This window comes from Ambystoma mexicanum, chromosome 8, assembly GCF_040938575.1.
Source record: "Ambystoma mexicanum isolate Mex_15411 chromosome 8, UKY_AmexF1_1, whole genome shotgun sequence".
In the NCBI taxonomy this organism is placed as follows: Eukaryota; Metazoa; Chordata; class Amphibia; order Caudata; family Ambystomatidae; genus Ambystoma; species Ambystoma mexicanum.
In genome coordinates, this window is record NC_090929.1 from 56,979,638 (window position 1) to 56,997,728 (window position 18,091).

Consider the following 18,091-nt stretch of genomic DNA (forward strand, 5'->3'; position numbering starts at 1 on the left):
AAAGGTGTAGAGATTTCACATTCAGTTTCTATTTACTCTTTGGCTCTGCAGTGGCACCCGCTACACACTAAATGTGTAGAGATGTCAAGTTCGGGTTCTATTTACTCTTCGGCTCCGCAGTGGCGCCCGCTATGCACTAAAGGTGTAGAGATTTCACGTTCGGGATCTATTTACTCTTTGGCTCTGCAGTGGCGCCTGCTACACATTAAACGTGTAGAAATGTGAAGTTCAGTTTCTATTTACTCTTTGGCTCTGCAGTGGCGCTCGCTACACACTAAAGGTGTAGAGATGTCAAGTTCGAGTTCTATTTACTCTTCGGCTCCGCAGTGGTGCCCGCTATACACTAAAGGTGTAGAGATTTCACGTTCTGGATCTATTTACTCTTTCACACTGCAGTGGCACCTGCTATACACTAAAGGTGTAGAGATTTCACGTTCGGTTTCTATTTACTCATTGGCTCTACAGTGGCGCCCGCTATACATTAAAGGTGTAGAGATTTCACGTACAGGATCTATTTACTATTTGGCTCCGCAGTGGAGCCCGCTATACATTTAAGGTGTAGAGATTTCACTTTCGGGATCTATTTACTCTTTGGCTCCACAGTGACGCGTGCTACAAACTAAAGGTGTAGAGATTTCACGTTCAGGATCTATTTACTCTTTGGCTCTGCAGTGGAGCCCGCTATACATTAAAGGTGTAGAGATTTCACTTTCAGGATCTATTTACTCTTTGGCTCCACAGTGGCGTCCGCTATACACTAAAAGTGTAGAGATTTCACGATCGGTTTCTATTTAATCTTTGGCTCCGCAGTGGCGCCAGCTACACACTAAATGTGTAGAGATGTCAAGTTCAGGTTCTATTTACTCTTCGGCTCAGCAGTGGCGCCCGCTATACACTAAAGGTGTAGAGATTTCATTTTCGAGTTCTATTTACTCTTTGGCTCTGCAGTGGCACCCGCTATACACTAAAGGTGTAGAGATTTCACGTTCAGGATCTATTTACTGTTTGGCTCCACAGTGGAGCCCACTATACACTAAAGGTGTAGCGATTTCACTTTCGGGATCCATTTACTCTTTGGCTCCACAGTGACGTGCTCTATATACTAAAGGTGTAGAGATTTCACGTTCGGGATCTATTTACTCTTTCACACTGCAGTGGCGCCCGCTATACACTAAAGGTGTAGAGATTTCACGTTCGGTTTCTATTTACTCATTGGCTCTACAGTGGCGCCCGCTATACACTAAAGGTGTAGAGATTTCACGTACAGGATCTATTTACTATTTGGCTCCGCAGTGGAGCCCGCTATACACTTAAGGTGTAGAGATTTCACTTTCGGGATCTATTTACTCTTTGGCTCCGCAGTGGAGCCCGCTATACACTAAAGGTGCAGAGATTTCACTTTCAGGATCTATTTACTCTTTGGCTCCACAGTGGCGCCCGCTATACACTAAAAGTGTAGAGATTTCACGTTCGGTTTCTATTTACTCTTTGGCCAGCTACACACTAAAGGTGTAGAGATGTCAAGTTCAGGTTGTATTTACTCTTCGGCTCCGCAGTGGCGCCCGCTATACACTAAAGGTGTAGAGATTTCATGTTCGGGTTCTATTTACTCTTTGGCTCTGCAGTGGCGCCCGCTATACACTAAAGGTGTAGAGAATTCACGTTCAGGATCTATTTACTGTTTGGCTCCACAGTGGAGCCCACTATACACTAAAGGTGTAGAGATTTCACCTTCGGGATCTTTTTACTCTTTGGCTCCACAGTGGTGCCCGCTATACACTAAAGGTGTAGAGATTTCACATTCAGTTTCTATTTACTCTTTGGCTCTGCAGTGGCGCCCGCTACACACTAAATGTGTAGAGATGTTAAGTACGGGTTCTATTTACTCTTCGGCTCCGCAGTGGCGCCCGCTATGCACTAAAGATGTAGAGATTTCACATTCGGGATCTATTTCCTCTTTGGCTCTGCAGTGGCGCCCGCTATTCACTAAAGGTGTAGAGATTTCACGTTCGGGTTCTATTTACTCTTTGGCTCTGCAGTGGAGCCCGCTATACACTAAAGGTATAGAGATTTCACTTTCAGGATCTATTTACTATTTGGCTCCACAGTGACGCGCGCTACACACTAAAGGTGTTGAGATTTCACCTTCATGATCTCTTTACTCTTTGGCTCCGCAGTGGAGCCCACTATACACTAAAGGTGTAGAGATTTCACGTTCAGTTTCTATTTACTCTTTGGCTCTGCAGTGGCGCCCGCTACACACTAAATGTGTAGAGATGTCAAGTTCGGGTTCTATTTACTCTTCGGCTCCGCAGTGGCGCCCGCTATGCACTAAAGGTTCAGAGATTTCACGTTCGGGATCTATTTACTCTTTGGCTCTGCAGTGGCGCCTGCTACACACTAAACGTGTAGAAATGTGAAGTTCAGTTTCTATTTACTCTTTGGCTCTGCAGTGGCACCCGCTACACACTAAAGGTGTAGAGATGTCAAGTTTGGGTTCTATTTACTCTTCGGCTCCGCAGTGGTGCCCGCTATACACTAAAGGTGTAGAGATTTCACGTTCGGGATCTATTTACTCTTTCACACTGCAGTGGCACCTGCTATACACTAAAGGTGTAGAGATTTCACGTTCGGTTTCTATTTACTCATTGGCTCTACAGTGGCGCCCGCTATACACTAAAGGTGTAGAGATTTCACGTACAGGATCTATTTACTATTTGGCTCTGCAGTGGAGCCCGCTATACACTTAAGGTGTAGAGATTTCACTTTCGGGATCTATTTACTCTTTGGCTCCGCAGTGGAGCCCGCTATACACTAAAGGTGCAGAGATTTCACTTTCAGGATCTATTTACTCTTTGGCTCCACAGTGGCGCCCGCTATACACTAAAAGTGTAGAGATTTCACGTTCGGTTTCTATTTACTCTTTGGCCAGCTACACACTAAAGGTGTAGAGATGTCAAGTTCAGGTTCTATTTACTCTTCGGCTCCGCAGTGGCGCCCGCTATACACTAAAGGTGTAGAGATTTCATGTTCGGGTTCTATTTACTCTTTGGCTCTGCAGTGGCGCCCGCTATACACTAAAGGTGTAGAGAATTCACGTTCAGGATCTATTTACTGTTTGGCTCCACAGTGGAGCCCACTATACACTAAAGGTGTAGAGATTTCACCTTCGGGATCTTTTTACTCTTTGGCTCCACAGTGGTGCCCGCTATACACTAAAGGTGTAGAGATTTCACATTCAGTTTCTATTTACTCTTTGGCTCTGCAGTGGCGCCCGCTACACACTAAATGTGTAGAGATGTTAAGTACGGGTTCTATTTACTCTTCGGCTCCGCAGTGGCGCCCGCTATGCACTAAAGGTGTAGAGATTTCACATTCGGGATCTATTTCCTCTTTGGCTCTGCAGTGGCGCCCGCTATTCACTAAAGGTGTAGAGATTTCACGTTCGGGTTCTATTTACTCTTTGGCTCTGCAGTGGAGCCCGCTATACACTAAAGGTATAGAGATTTCACTTTAAGGATCTATTTACTATTTGGCTCCACAGTGACACGCGCTACACACTAAAGGTGTTGAGATTTCACCTTCATGATCTCTTTACTCTTTGGCTCCGCAGTGGAGCCCACTATACACTAAAGGTGTAGAGATTTCACGTTCAGTTTCTATTTACTCTTTGGCTCTGCAGTGGCGCCCGCTACACACTAAATGTGTAGAGATGTCAAGTTCGGGTTCTATTTACTCTTCGGCTCCGCAGTGGCGCCCGCTATGCACTAAAGGTTCAGAGATTTCACGTTCGGGATCTATTTACTCTTTGGCTCTGCAGTGGCGCCTGCTACACACTAAACGTGTAGAAATGTGAAGTTCAGTTTCTATTTACTCTTTGGCTCTGCAGTGGCACCCGCTACACACTAAAGGTGTAGAGATGTCAAGTTTGGGTTCTATTTACTCTTCGGCTCCGCAGTGGTGCCCGCTATACACTAAAGGTGTAGAGATTTCACGTTCGGGATCTATTTACTCTTTCACACTGCAGTGGCACCTGCTATACACTAAAGGTGTAGAGATTTCACGTTCGGTTTCTATTTACTCATTGGCTCTACAGTGGCGCCCGCTATACACTAAAGGTGTAGAGATTTCACGTACAGGATCTATTTACTATTTGGCTCTGCAGTGGAGCCCGCTATACACTTAAGGTGTAGAGATTTCACTTTCGGGATCTATTTACTCTTTGGCTCCACAGTGACGCGTGCTACAAACTAAAGGTGTAGAGATTTCACGTTCAGGATCTATTTACTCTTTGGCTCTGCAGTAGAGCCCGCTATACATTAAAGGTGTAGAGATTTCACTTTCAGGATCTATTTACTCTTTGGCTCCACAGTGGCGCCCGCTATACACTAAAAGTGTAGAGATTTCACGATCGGTTTCTATTTACTCTTTGGCTCCGCAGTGGCGCCAGCTACACACTAAAGGTGTAGAGATGTCAAGTTCAGGTTCTATTTACTCTTCGGCTCAGCAGTGGCGCCCGCTATACACTAAAGGTGTAGAGATTTCATGTTCGAGTTCTATTTACTCTTTGGCTCTGCAGTGGCACCCGCTATACACTAAAGGTGTAGAGATTTCACGTTCAGGATCTATTTACTGTTTGGCTCCACAGTGGAGCCCACTATACACTAAAGGTGTAGACATGTCAAGTTCGGGTTCTATTTACTCTTCGGCTCCGCAGTGGCGCCCGCTATACACTAAAGGTGTAGAGATTTCACGTTCGGGATCTATTTACTCTTTCACACTGCAGTGGCGCCCGCTATACACTAAAGGTGTAGAGATTTCACGTTCGGTTTCTATTTACTCATTGGCTCTACAGTGGCGCCCGCTATACACTAAAGGTGTAGAGATTTCACGTACAGGATCTATTTACTATTTGGCTCCGCAGTGGAGCCCGCTATACACTTAAGGTGTAGAGATTTCACTTTCGGGATCTATTTACTCTTTGGCTACGCAGTGGAGCCCGCTATACACTAAAGGTGTAGAGATTTCACTTTCAGGATCTATTTACTCTTTGGCTCCACAGTGGCGCCCGCTATACACTAAAAGTGTAGAGATTTCACGTTCGGTTTCTATTTACTCTTTGGCTCCGCAGTGGCGCCAGCTACACACTAAAGGTGTAGAGATGTCAAGTTCGGGTTCTATTTACTCTTCGGCTCTGCAGTGGCGCCCGCTATACACTAAAGGTGTAGAGATTTCATGTTCGGGTTCTATTTACTCTTTGGCTCTGCAGTGGCGCCCGCTATACACTAAAAGTGTAGAGAATTCACGTTCAGGATCTATTTACTGTTCGGCTCCACAGTGGAGCCCACTATACACTAAAGGTGTAGAGATTTCACCTTCGGGATCTTTTTACTCTTTGGCTCCACAGTGGTGCCCGCTATACACTAAAGGTGTAGAGATTTCACATTCAGTTTCTATTTACTCTTTGGCTCTGCAGTGGCGCCCGCTACACACTAAATGTGTAGAGATGTTAAGTACGGGTTCTATTTACTCTTCGGCTCCGCAGTGGCGCCCGCTATGCACTAAAGGTGTAGAGATTTCACATTCGGGATCTATTTCCTCTTTGGCTCTGCAGTGGCGCCCGCTATACACTAAAGGTGTAGAGATTTCACGTTCGGGTTCTATTTACTCTTTGGCTCTGCAGTGGAGCCCGCTATACACTAAAGGTATAGAGATTTCACTTTCAGGATCTATTTACTATTTGGCTCCACAGTGACGTGCGCTACACACTAAAGGTGTAGAGATTTCACTTTCGGGATCTATTTACTCTTTGACTCTGCAGTGGCGCCTGCTACACACTAAACGTGTAGAAATTTCAAGTTCAGTTTCTATTTACTCTTTGGCTCCGCAGTGGAGCCCGCTATACACTAAAGGTGTAGAGATTTCACTTTCATGATCTATTTCCTCTTTGGCTCCGCAGTGGCGCCCGCTACACACTAAAGATGTAGAGATGTCAAGTTCGGGTTCTATTTACTCTTCGGCTCCGCAGTGGCACCGGCTATACACTAAAGGTGTAGAGATTTCACATTCGGGATCTATTTCCTCTTTGGCTCTGCAGTGGCGCCCGCTATACACTAAAGGTGTAGAGATTTCACGTTCGGTTTCTATTTACTCTATGGCTCCGCAGTGGCGCCAGCTACACACTAAAGGTGTAGAGATGTCAAGTTCAGGTTCTATTTACTCTTCGGCTCCGCAGTGGCGCCCGCTATACACTAAAGGTGTAGAGATTTCATGTTCGGGTTCTATTTACTCTTTGGCTCTGCAGTGGCGCCTGCTATACACTAAAGGTGTAGAGATTTCACATTCAGGATCTATTTACTGTTTAGCTCCTCAGTGGAGCCCACTATACACTAAAGGTGTAGAGATTTCACCTTCAGGATCTATTTACTCTTTGGCTCTGCAGTGGTGCCCGCTATACGCTAAAGGTGTAGAGATTTCACGTTCAGTTTCTATTTACTCTTCGGCTCCGCAGTGGCGCCCGCTATGCACTAAAGGTGTAGAGATTTCACTTTCGGGATCTATTTACTCTTTGGCTCTGCAGTGGCGCCTGCTACACACTAAACCTGTAGAAATGTCAAGTTCAGTTTCTATTTACTCTTTGGCTCCGCAGTGGAGCCCGCTATACACTAAAGGTGTAGAGATGTCAAGTTCAGGTTCTATTTACTCTTCGGCTCTGCAGTGGTGCCCGCTATACACTAAAGGTGTAGAGATTTCATGTTCGGGTTCTATTTACTCTTTGGCTCTGCAGTGGCGCCCGCTATACACTAAAAGTGTAGAGAATTCACGTTCAGGATCTATTTACTGTTTGGCTCCACAGTGGAGCCCACTATACACTAAAGGTGTACAGATTTCACCTTCGGGATCTTTTTACTCTTTGGCTCCACAGTGGTGCCCGCTATACACTAAAGGTGTAGAGATTTCACGTTCAGTTTCTATTTACTCTTTGGCTCTGCAGTGGCGCCCGCTACACACTAAATGTGTAGAGATGTTAAGTACGGGTTCTATTTACTCTTCGGCTCCGCAGTGGCGCCCGCTATGCACTAAAGGTGTAGAGATTTCACATTCGGGATCTATTTCCTCTTTGGCTCTGCAGTGGCGCCCGCTATACACTAAAGGTGTAGAGATTTCACGTTCGGGTTCTATTTACTCTTTGGCTCTGCAGTGGAGCCCGCTATACACTAAAGGTATAGAGATTTCACTTTCAGGATCTATTTACTATTTGGCTCCACAGTGACGCGCGCTACACACTAAAGGTGTAGAGATTTCACTTTCGGGCTCTATTTACTCTTTGGCTCTGCAGTGGCGCCTGCTACACACTAAACGTGTAGAAATTTCAAGTTCAGTTTCTATTTACTCTTTGGCTCCGCAGTGGAGCCCGCTATACACTAAAGGTGTAGAGATTTCACTTTCATGATCTATTTCCTCTTTGGCTCCGCAGTGGCGCCCGCTACACACTAAAGATGTAGAGATATCAAGTTCGGGTTCTATTTACACTTCGGCTCCGCAGTGGCACCGGCTATACACTAAAGGTGTAGAGATTTCACATTCGGGATCTATTTCCTCTTTGGCTCTGCAGTGGCGCCCGCTATACACTAAAGGTGTAGAGATTTCACGTTCGTTTTCTCTTTACTCTATGGCTCCGCAGTGGCGCCAGCTACACACCAAAGGTGTAGAGATGTCAAGTTCAGGTTCTATTTACTCTTCGGCTCCGCAGTGGCGCCCGCTATATACTAAAGGTGTAGAGATTTCATGTTCGGGTTCTATTTACTCTTTGGCTCTGCAGTGGCGCCTGCTATACACTAAAGGTGTAGAGATTTCACATTCAGGATCTATTTACTGTTTGGCTCCTCAGTGGAGCCCACTATACACTAAAGGTGTAGAGATTTCACCTTCAGGATCTATTTACTCTTTGGCTCTGCAGTGGTGCCCGCTATACGCTAAAGGTGTAGAGATTTCACGTTCAGTTTCTATTTACTCTTCGGCTCCGCAGTGGCGCCCGCTATGCACTAAAGGTGTAGAGATTTCACTTTCAGGATCTATTTCCTTTTTGGATCCGCAGTGGTGCCCGCTACACACTAAAGGTGTAGAGATGTCAAGTTCGGGTTCTATTTACTCTACGGCTCCACAGTGGCACCGGCTATACACTAAAGGTGTAGAGATTTCACATTCGGGATCTATTTCCTCTGTGGCTCTGCAGTGGCGCCAGCTATACACTAAAGGTGAAGAGATTTCACGTTCAGAATCTATTTACTCTTTGGCTCCTCAGTGGAGCCCGCTATACACTTAAGGTGTAGAGATTTCACTTTCAGGATCCATTTACTCTTTGGCTCCACATTGACGTGCGCTACACACTAAAGGTGTTGAGATTTCACCTTCATGATCTCTTTACTCTTTGGCTCCGCAGAGGAGCCCACTATACACTAAAGGTGTAGAGATTTCACCTTTGGGATCTATTTACTCTTTGGCTCCACAGTGGTGCCCGCTATACACTAAAGGTGTAGAGATTTCATGTTCAATTTCTATTTACTCTTTGGCTCCGCAGTGGCGCCAGCTACACGCTAAATGTGTAGAAATGTCAAGTTCGGGTTCTATTTACTCTTTGGCTCCGCAGTGGCTCCCGCTACACACGAAAGGTTTAGAGATGTCAAGTTGGGGTTCTATTTACTCTTCGGCTCCGCAGTGGCGCCCGCTATACACTAAAGGTGTAGAGATTTCACGTTCAGGATCTCTTTACTCTTTCGCACTGCAGTGGCGCCCGCTATACACTAAAGGTGTAGAGATTTCAAGTTCGGTTTCTATTTACTCTTTGGCTCTACAGTGGCGCCCGCTATACACTAAAGGTGTAGAGATTTCACGTACAGGATCTATTTACTATTTGGCTCCGCAGTGGAGACCGCTATACACTTAAGGTGTAGAGATTTCACTTTCGGATCTATTTACTCTTTGGCTCCACAGTGACGCGTGCTACAAACTAAAGGTGTAGAGATTTCACATTCAGGATCTATTTACTCTTTGGCTCCGCAGTGGAGCCCGCTATACACTAAAGGTGTAGAGATTTCACTTTCAGGATCTATTTACTCTTTGGCTCCGCAGTGGCGCCCGCTATACACTAAAAGTGTAGAGATTTCACGTTCGGTTTCTATTTACTCTTTGGCTCCGCAGTGGCGCCCGCTACACACTAAAGGTGTAGAGATGTCAAGTTCAGGTTCTATTTACTCTTCGGCTCCGCAGTGGCGCCCGATAAACACTAAAGGTGTAGAGATTTCATGTTCGGGTTCTATTTACTCTTTGGCTCTGCAGTGGCGCCCGCTATACACTAAAGGTGTAGAGAGTTCACGTTCAGGATCTATTTACTCTTTAGCTCTGCAGTGGTGCCCGCTATACACTTAAGGTGTAGTGATTTCACTTTCGGGATCTATTTACTCGTTGGCTGCACAGTGACACGCGCTACACACTAAAGGTGTAGAGATTTCACGTTCAGGATCTATTTACTCTTTGGCTCTGCAGTGGAGCCCGCTATATACTAAAGGTGTAGAGATTTAACTTTCAGGATCTATTTACTCTTTGGCTCCACAGTGGCGCCCGCTATACACTAAAGGTGTAGAGATTTTACGTTTGGTTTCTATTTACTCTTTGGCTCCGCAGTGGCATCTGCTACACACTAATGGTTTAGAGATGTCAAGTTCAGGTTCTATTTACTCTTCGGCTCCGCAGTGGCGCCCGCTATACACTAAAGGTGTAGAGATTTCACGTTCGGGTTCTATTTACTCTTTGGCTCTGCAGTGGCGCTCGCTATACACTAAAGGCGTAGAGATTTCACGCTCAGGTTCTATTTACTCTTTGGCTTCGCAGTGGAGCCCGCTCTTCACTAAAGGTGTAGATGTTTCACTTTCAGGATCTATTTACTCTTTGGCTCCACAGTAGTGCCCGCTACACACTAAAGGTGTAGAGATCTCAAGTTCGGGTTCTGTTTACTCTTCAGCTCTGCAGTGGCACCCGCTATACACTAAAGGTGAAGAGATTTCACGTTCGGGATCTATTTACTCTTTGGCTCTGCAGTGGCGCCTGCTATACACTAAAGGTGTAGAGATTTCATGTTCGGGATCTATTTACTCTTTGGCTCTGCAGTGGCGCCTGCTATACACTAAAGGTGTAGTGATTTCACGTTCGGGTTCTATTTACTCTTTGGCTCTGCAGTACAGCCCGCTATACACTAAAGGTGTATAGATTTCACGTTCAGGATCTATTTACTCTTTGGCTCCGCAGTGGAGCCCGCTATGCACTTAAGGTGTAGAGATTTCACTTTCGGGATCTATTTACTCTTTGGCTCCACAGTGATGTGCTCTATACACTAAAGGTGTTGAGATTTCACGTTCATGATCTATTTACTCTTTGGCTCCGCATTGGCGCCCGCTATACACTAAAGGTGTAGAGATTTCACGTTCGGTTTCTATTTACTCTTTGGCTCCGCAGTGGCGCCCGCTACACACTAAAGGTGTAGAGATGTCAATTTCAGGTTCTATTTACTCTCCGGCTCCACAGTGGCGCCCCCTATACACTAAAGGTGTAGAGATTTCACATTCGGGATCTATTTACTCTTTGGCTCCGCAGTGGCGCCCGCTGCACACTAAAGGTGTAGAGATGTCAAGTTCGGGGTCTATTTACTCTTCGGCTCGGCAGTGGTTCCCGCTATACACTAAAGGTGTTGAGCTTTCACGTTCGGGATCTATTTACTCTTTGGCTCTGCAGTGGGCCAGCTATACACTAAAGGTGTAGAGAGTTCACGTTCGGGATCTATTTACTCTTTGGCTCTGCAGTGGCACCTGCTATACACTAAAGGTGTAGAGATTTCACGTTTGGGTTCTATTTACGCTTTGGCTCTGCAGTAGAGCCCGCTATACACTAAAGGTGTAGAGATTTCACATTCAGGATCTATTTACTCTTTGGCTCCGCAGTTGAGCCTGCTATGCACTTAAGGTGCAAAGATTTCACTTTCGGGATCTATTTACTCTTTGGCTCCACAGTGACGCGCGCTACACACTAAAGGGGTTGAGATTTCACGTTCATGATCTATTTACTCTTTGACTCCGCAGTGGAGCCCACTATACACTAAAGGTGTAGAGATTTCACTTTCGGGATCTATTTACCCTTTGGCTCCGCAGTGGCGCCCGCTATACACTAAAGGTGTAGAGATTTCACGTTCGGTTTCTATTTACTCTTTGGCTTTGCAGTGGCGCCCGCTACACACTAAAGGTGTAGAGATGTCAAGTTCGGGTTCTATTTACTCTTTGGCTCCACAGAGGCACCCGCTATACACTACAGGTGTAGAGATTTCACTTTTGGGATCTATTTAGTCTTTGGCTCCACAGTGGCGCCCCCTATACCCTAAAGGTGTAGAGATTTCACGTGCGGGATCTATTTACTTTTTGGCTCCGCAGTGGCGCCCACTGCACACTAAAGGTGTAGAGATGTCAAGTTCGGGTTCTATTTACTCTTCGGCTCCGCAGTGGCACCCGCTATACACTAAAGGTGTAGAGATTTCACATTTGGGATCTATTTACTCATTGGCTCTGCAGTGGCACCCGTTAGACACTAAAGGTGTAGAGATTTCACTTTTGGGTTCTATTTACTCTTTGGCTCTGCAGTGGCGCCCACTATACACTAAAGGTGTAGAGATTTCACGTTTAGGATCTATTTACTCTTTGGCTCCGCAGTGGAGCCCGCTGTACACTAAAGGTGTAGAGATTTCACATTCAGTTTCTATTTACTCTTTGGCTCTGCAGTGGCGCCCGCTACACACTAAATGTGTAGAGATGTTAAGTACGGGTTCTATTTACTCTTCGGCTCCGCAGTGGCGCCCGCTATGCACTAAAGGTGTAGAGATTTCACATTCGGGATCTATTTCCTCTTTGGCTCTGCAGTGGCGCCCGCTATACACTAAAGGTGTAGAGATTTCACGTTCGGGTTCTATTTACTCTTTGGCTCTGCAGTGGAGCCCGCTATACACTAAAGGTATAGAGATTTCACTTTCAGGATCTATTTACTATTTGGCTCCACAGTGACGTGCGCTACACACTAAAGGTGTAGAGATTTCACTTTCGGGATCTATTTACTCTTTGACTCTGCAGTGGCGCCTGCTACACACTAAACGTGTAGAAATTTCAAGTTCAGTTTCTATTTACTCTTTGGCTCCGCAGTGGAGCCCGCTATACACTAAAGGTGTAGAGATTTCACTTTCATGATCTATTTCCTCTTTGGCTCCGCAGTGGCGCCCGCTACACACTAAAGATGTAGAGATGTCAAGTTCGGGTTCTATTTACTCTTCGGCTCCGCAGTGGCACCGGCTATACACTAAAGGTGTAGAGATTTCACATTCGGGATCTATTTCCTCTTTGGCTCTGCAGTGGCGCCCGCTATACACTAAAGGTGTAGAGATTTCACGTTCGGTTTCTATTTACTCTATGGCTCCGCAGTGGCGCCAGCTACACACTAAAGGTGTAGAGATGTCAAGTTCAGGTTCTATTTACTCTTCGGCTCCGCAGTGGCGCCCGCTATACACTAAAGGTGTAGAGATTTCATGTTCGGGTTCTATTTACTCTTTGGCTCTGCAGTGGCGCCTGCTATACACTAAAGGTGTAGAGATTTCACATTCAGGATCTATTTACTGTTTAGCTCCTCAGTGGAGCCCACTATACACTAAAGGTGTAGAGATTTCACCTTCAGGATCTATTTACTCTTTGGCTCTGCAGTGGTGCCCGCTATACGCTAAAGGTGTAGAGATTTCACGTTCAGTTTCTATTTACTCTTCGGCTCCGCAGTGGCGCCCGCTATGCACTAAAGGTGTAGAGATTTCACTTTCGGGATCTATTTACTCTTTGGCTCTGCAGTGGCGCCTGCTACACACTAAACCTGTAGAAATGTCAAGTTCAGTTTCTATTTACTCTTTGGCTCCGCAGTGGAGCCCGCTATACACTAAAGGTGTAGAGATGTCAAGTTCAGGTTCTATTTACTCTTCGGCTCTGCAGTGGTGCCCGCTATACACTAAAGGTGTAGAGATTTCATGTTCGGGTTCTATTTACTCTTTGGCTCTGCAGTGGCGCCCGCTATACACTAAAAGTGTAGAGAATTCACGTTCAGGATCTATTTACTGTTTGGCTCCACAGTGGAGCCCACTATACACTAAAGGTGTACAGATTTCACCTTCGGGATCTTTTTACTCTTTGGCTCCACAGTGGTGCCCGCTATACACTAAAGGTGTAGAGATTTCACGTTCAGTTTCTATTTACTCTTTGGCTCTGCAGTGGCGCCCGCTACACACTAAATGTGTAGAGATGTTAAGTACGGGTTCTATTTACTCTTCGGCTCCGCAGTGGCGCCCGCTATGCACTAAAGGTGTAGAGATTTCACATTCGGGATCTATTTCCTCTTTGGCTCTGCAGTGGCGCCCGCTATACACTAAAGGTGTAGAGATTTCACGTTCGGGTTCTATTTACTCTTTGGCTCTGCAGTGGAGCCCGCTATACACTAAAGGTATAGAGATTTCACTTTCAGGATCTATTTACTATTTGGCTCCACAGTGACGCGCGCTACACACTAAAGGTGTAGAGATTTCACTTTCGGGCTCTATTTACTCTTTGGCTCTGCAGTGGCGCCTGCTACACACTAAACGTGTAGAAATTTCAAGTTCAGTTTCTATTTACTCTTTGGCTCCGCAGTGGAGCCCGCTATACACTAAAGGTGTAGAGATTTCACTTTCATGATCTATTTCCTCTTTGGCTCCGCAGTGGCGCCCGCTACACACTAAAGATGTAGAGATGTCAAGTTCGGGTTCTATTTACACTTCGGCTCCGCAGTGGCACCGGCTATACACTAAAGGTGTAGAGATTTCACATTCGGGATCTATTTCCTCTTTGGCTCTGCAGTGGCGCCCGCTATACACTAAAGGTGTAGAGATTTCACGTTCGTTTTCTCTTTACTCTATGGCTCCGCAGTGGCGCCAGCTACACACCAAAGGTGTAGAGATGTCAAGTTCAGGTTCTATTTACTCTTCGGCTCCGCAGTGGCGCCCGCTATATACTAAAGGTGTAGAGATTTCATGTTCGGGTTCTATTTACTCTTTGGCTCTGCAGTGGCGCCTGCTATACACTAAAGGTGTAGAGATTTCACATTCAGGATCTATTTACTGTTTGGCTCCTCAGTGGAGCCCACTATACACTAAAGGTGTAGAGATTTCACCTTCAGGATCTATTTACTCTTTGGCTCTGCAGTGGTGCCCGCTATACGCTAAAGGTGTAGAGATTTCACGTTCAGTTTCTATTTACTCTTCGGCTCCGCAGTGGCGCCCGCTATGCACTAAAGGTGTAGAGATTTCACTTTCAGGATCTATTTCCTTTTTGGATCCGCAGTGGTGCCCGCTACACACTAAAGGTGTAGAGATGTCAAGTTCGGGTTCTATTTACTCTACGGCTCCACAGTGGCACCGGCTATACACTAAAGGTGTAGAGATTTCACATTCGGGATCTATTTCCTCTGTGGCTCTGCAGTGGCGCCAGCTATACACTAAAGGTGAAGAGATTTCACGTTCAGAATCTATTTACTCTTTGGCTCCTCAGTGGAGCCCGCTATACACTTAAGGTGTAGAGATTTCACTTTCAGGATCCATTTACTCTTTGGCTCCACATTGACGTGCGCTACACACTAAAGGTGTTGAGATTTCACCTTCATGATCTCTTTACTCTTTGGCTCCGCAGTGGAGCCCACTATACACTAAAGGTGTAGAGATTTCACCTTTGGGATCTATTTACTCTTTGGCTCCACAGTGGTGCCCGCTATACACTAAAGGTGTAGAGATTTCATGTTCAATTTCTATTTACTCTTTGGCTCCGCAGTGGCGCCAGCTACACACTAAATGTGTAGAAATGTCAAGTTCGGGTTCTATTTACTCTTTGGCTCCGCAGTGGCTCCCGCTACACACGAAAGGTTTAGAGATGTCAAGTTGGGGTTCTATTTACTCTTCGGCTCCGCAGTGGCGCCCGCTATACACTAAAGGTGTAGAGATTTCACGTTCAGGATCTCTTTACTCTTTCGCACTGCAGTGGCGCCCGCTATACACTAAAGGTGTAGAGATTTCAAGTTCGGTTTCTATTTACTCTTTGGCTCTACAGTGGCGCCCGCTATACACTAAAGGTGTAGAGATTTCACGTACAGGATCTATTTACTATTTGGCTCCGCAGTGGAGACCGCTATACACTTAAGGTGTAGAGATTTCACTTTCGGATCTATTTACTCTTTGGCTCCACAGTGACGCGTGCTACAAACTAAAGGTGTAGAGATTTCACATTCAGGATCTATTTACTCTTTGGCTCCGCAGTGACGCGCGCTACACACTAAAGGTGTTGAGATTTCACCTTCATGATCTCTTTACTCTTTGGCTCCGCAGTGGAGCCCACTATACACTAAAGGTGTAGAGATTTCACGTTCAGTTTCTATTTACTCTTTGGCTCTGCAGTGGCGCCCGCTACACACTAAATGTGTAGAGATGTCAAGTTCGGGTTCTATTTACTCTTCGGCTCCGCAGTGGCGCCCGCTATGCACTAAAGGTTCAGAGATTTCACGTTCGGGATCTATTTACTCTTTGGCTCTGCAGTGGCGCCTGCTACACACTAAACGTGTAGAAATGTGAAGTTCAGTTTCTATTTACTCTTTGGCTCTGCAGTGGCACCCGCTACACACTAAAGGTGTAGAGATGTCAAGTTTGGGTTCTATTTACTCTTCGGCTCCGCAGTGGTGCCCGCTATACACTAAAGGTGTAGAGATTTCACGTTCGGGATCTATTTACTCTTTCACACTGCAGTGGCACCTGCTATACACTAAAGGTGTAGAGATTTCACGTTCGGTTTCTATTTACTCATTGGCTCTACAGTGGCGCCCGCTATACACTAAAGGTGTAGAGATTTCACGTACAGGATCTATTTACTATTTGGCTCTGCAGTGGAGCCCGCTATACACTTAAGGTGTAGAGATTTCACTTTCGGGATCTATTTACTCTTTGGCTCCGCAGTGGAGCCCGCTATACACTAAAGGTGCAGAGATTTCACTTTCAGGATCTATTTACTCTTTGGCTCCACAGTGGCGCCCGCTATACACTAAAAGTGTAGAGATTTCACGTTCGGTTTCTATTTACTCTTTGGCCAGCTACACACTAAAGGTGTAGAGATGTCAAGTTCAGGTTCTATTTACTCTTCGGCTCCGCAGTGGCGCCCGCTATACACTAAAGGTGTAGAGATTTCATGTTCGGGTTCTATTTACTCTTTGGCTCTGCAGTGGCGCCCGCTATACACTAAAGGTGTAGAGAATTCACGTTCAGGATCTATTTACTGTTTGGCTCCACAGTGGAGCCCACTATACACTAAAGGTGTAGAGATTTCACCTTCGGGATCTTTTTACTCTTTGGCTCCACAGTGGTGCCCGCTATACACTAAAGGTGTAGAGATTTCACATTCAGTTTCTATTTACTCTTTGGCTCTGCAGTGGCGCCCGCTACACACTAAATGTGTAGAGATGTTAAGTACGGGTTCTATTTACTCTTCGGCTCCGCAGTGGCGCCCGCTATGCACTAAAGGTGTAGAGATTTCACATTCGGGATCTATTTCCTCTTTGGCTCTGCAGTGGCGCCCGCTATACACTAAAGGTGTAGAGATTTCACGTTCGGGTTCTATTTACTCTTTGGCTCTGCAGTGGAGCCCGCTATACACTAAAGGTATAGAGATTTCACTTTCAGGATCTATTTACTATTTGGCTCCACAGTGACGCGCGCTACACACTAAAGGTGTTGAGATTTCACCTTCATGATCTCTTTACTCTTTGGCTCCGCAGTGGAGCCCACTATACACTAAAGGTGTAGAGATTTCACGTTCAGTTTCTATTTACTCTTTGGCTCTGCAGTGGCGCCCGCTACACACTAAATGTGTAGAGATGTCAAGTTCGGGTTCTATTTACTCTTCGGCTCCGCAGTGGCGCCCGCTATGCACTAAAGGTTCAGAGATTTCACGTTCGGGATCTATTTACTCTTTGGCTCTGCAGTGGCGCCTGCTACACACTAAACGTGTAGAAATGTGAAGTTCAGTTTCTATTTACTCTTTGGCTCTGCAGTGGCACCCGCTACACACTAAAGGTGTAGAGATGTCAAGTTTGGGTTCTATTTACTCTTCGGCTCCGCAGTGGTGCCCGCTATACACTAAAGGTGTAGAGATTTCACGTTCGGGATCTATTTACTCTTTCACACTGCAGTGGCACCTGCTATACACTAAAGGTGTAGAGATTTCACGTTCGGTTTCTATTTACTCATTGGCTCTACAGTGGCGCCCGCTATACACTAAAGGTGTAGAGATTTCACATACAGGATCTATTTACTATTTGGCTCTGCAGTGGAGCCCGCTATACACTTAAGGTGTAGAGATTTCACTTTCGGGATCTATTTACTCTTTGGCTCCACAGTGACGCGTGCTACAAACTAAAGGTGTAGAGATTTCACGTTCAGGATCTATTTACTCTTTGGCTCTGCAGTAGAGCCCGCTATACATTAAAGGTTTAGAGATTTCACTTTCAGGATCTATTTACTCTTTGGCTCCACAGTGGCGCCCGCTATACACTAAAAGTGTAGAGATTTCACGATCGGTTTCTATTTACTCTTTGGCTCCGCAGTGGCGCCAGCTACACACTAAAGGTGTAGAGATGTCAAGTTCAGGTTCTATTTACTCTTCGGCTCAGCAGTGGCGCCCGCTATACACTAAAGGTGTAGAGATTTCATGTTCGAGTTCTATTTACTCTTTGGCTCTGCAGTGGCACCCGCTATACACTAAAGGTGTAGAGATTTCACGTTCAGGATCTATTTACTGTTTGGCTCCACAGTGGAGCCCACTATACACTAAAGGTGTAGACATGTCAAGTTCGGGTTCTATTTACTCTTCGGCTCCGCAGTGGCGCCCGCTATACACTAAAGGTGTAGAGATTTCACGTTCGGGATCTATTTACTCTTTCACACTGCAGTGGC